Source organism: Lactuca saligna, unplaced genomic scaffold (genome assembly GCF_052625555.1).
Source record: "Lactuca saligna cultivar CGN05327 unplaced genomic scaffold, ASM5262555v1 scaffold_258, whole genome shotgun sequence".
Classification (NCBI taxonomy): domain Eukaryota; kingdom Viridiplantae; phylum Streptophyta; class Magnoliopsida; order Asterales; family Asteraceae; genus Lactuca; species Lactuca saligna.
The window spans coordinates 47,501-50,000 of NW_027629836.1; positions in this window are offsets into that span (position 1 = coordinate 47,501).

The following is a 2,500-nucleotide window of genomic DNA, read 5'->3' on the forward strand; positions in this document are numbered from 1 at the left end:
ACACATGCCACTTTAACGCCTATCGTTTCCCAATCATCAGCACAAATCAAATGCTGGCTAGCACCAGTAGCACGTCAAACATAGATCAGCAAGCACATCATCATCGAATTGCCACACAAACAGCACCATCCCAAACTTCCAAAGCTAGACCACAACCCTGGATCGGTGTCGCAGAGACCTAACGAGGCATCCCCACACCACGCCAAGGCCCCCACTCGGAGGGGTATTATGCCACCGACTAGGAATCAAGCAACAGTCACCCAAGCTCGCGCTCAAAGGCAGTCTGGCACCTTCATCCCTTGCCATGCTCACCCACTGCTCCCCCCCTATATATACATATTGCACAAGGAGCTTGGTGACAGCAACACCCATTGCTTTCCCTGAGGATGTATATTTCTTAGTATGCGCACGGCGTCGAGGCACAGGTGAAGCCAACGGCGCTAGTTTCTGCGCCCTATGTCGAGGAAAATCAAGGCAACGGGCTAGTGTATGGGCACAACGTCGAGGAGACTCAAGGAGATGGGGCTATTTTTCAGGTCACCGTTCGAGAAATCAAGGCAACGTGTTGGGGGGGATGGCCTCTTTCATGGGTCGTGGGGCTTGGCTTGGCTTGCCTCGTGTGTGCTCGATACAGCCTCACGATTCTTATTTGCCCATCAACCATGCCGGGCACCTATGAGAATGAGACCCCATGGTACCCCCTATATATACATATTGCACAAAGAGCTTGGTGACAGGAACAGACATTGATTTCCCTGATGATGCATAATTTTTGGACACACACGACTTGGGGGCGAGGGGACACGGGAGTGGGGCGCCAATGGGGGGCGTTTTGGCCCCATTTTCGTCAAGAGCGGGCGTCTTGGCCATGCCTCGAGCGTGCCAGCCTCGAGAGCCTTGGGCGCTGGACATCCTTGGGGCGCCAATGGGCAGCAGTCCCATGGTTCCCCTATATATACATATTGCACAAAGAGCTTGGTGACAGGAACAGATATTGATTTGCCCAGGGATGCATAATTGTGCGAAATCGTCCATAACTCGCTCGAATTAATTCGGATTGACACAAAATTTTGTAGGGATGCTTTTTATTATAAATGAAAAGCTTTGAAATGAAAAAAAAAAACAAAATGTCATGTTTGAGGCGTAAATGTTTGTGTCCTATCCTTGGTCACGCCTTGAAGCGTTGGTTCCCTACTTGTTGGAATGTCGCTCAAATCAAGTAGGAATGCCATTGAAACATTGTGTGGGTCATTGTTAACATAGACGAATGGACTTGAAATGAAAATATATCATATTTGGGTTTTTGTCCCTGTCGCCTGGTGATAGGCAGGCAGATAAGGCTTTTAGGTATTCATAGGTGGCTTAGATGAACTCGAAAGAACACGAGTTGATCGGATTGGAACTCATATATTCAATTTACTATGTACTAAGTAGGAACTACACTTTGCTCCCTTCATCGTTTGACTTGCTTAGAAATCTGCTCATGGTTTGTCAAGGCCCCTTGTTCCTTAGACCGATGAGGATGGGATTGGGTTGCTCATGGGCATGTGTGTGGCAAGATGCCTTGTTCCATTGGTCGTTCATGGGTGTTCGTGTACGAAGTAAACTTGTTCCCTTGGTCGTTCATGGGGTTGTGTGTGGGAAGAAGCCTTCTTCACTTGGTCGTTCATGTGTGTTTGTTTGGGAGGTAGCCTTGTTCCCTTGGTCGTTCATGGGAATGTGTGTGGCAATACGCATTGTTCCTTGGTCGTTCATACCCTTGTTCCCTTGGTCGTTCATGGGTCTGTGTGTGGGAAGAGGCGTTGTTCACTTGGGTAGCCTGCTTGCCTTGCCAGCCCCATATGCATTGTTCCCTTGGTCGTTAGTGGATGGGTTTGTGTGTGGCATGGTGCCTTGTTCCCTTGTGTGGCCTGACTGCTTGGCTTGACATGACCTAGCCTTGCCAGCCTCACATCCATTGTTCACTTGGTCGTTCATGGGCATGTGTGTGGCAAGGTGCCTTGTTCCCTTGGTCGTTCATGGGGTTGTGTGTGGGAAGAAGCCTTGTTCCCTTGGTCGTTCATGTGTGTTTGTTTGGGAGGTAGCCTTGTTCCCTTGGTCGTTCATGGGAATGTGTGTGGCAATACGCATTGTTCCTTGGTCGTTCATACCCTTGTTCCCTTGGTCGTTCATGGGTCTGTGTGTGGGAAGAGGCGTTGTTCCCTTGGTCGTTCGTTCATGGGTTTGTGTGTGGCAAGGTGCCTTGTTCCCTTGTGTAGCCTGACTGCTTGGCTTGACATGACCTAGCCTTGCCAGCCTCACATCAATTGTGTAGCCTGACTGCTTGGCTTGCCGTGACCTAGCCTTGCCAGCCTCACATCCATTGTTCCCTTGGTCGTTCATGCAAGGGTCTGTGTGTGGCAAGGTTGCCTTGTTCCCTTGGTCGTTAATGGGCATGTGTGTGGCAAGGTGCCTTGTTCCCTTGGTCGTTCATGGGCATGTGTGCGGCAAGGTGCCTTGT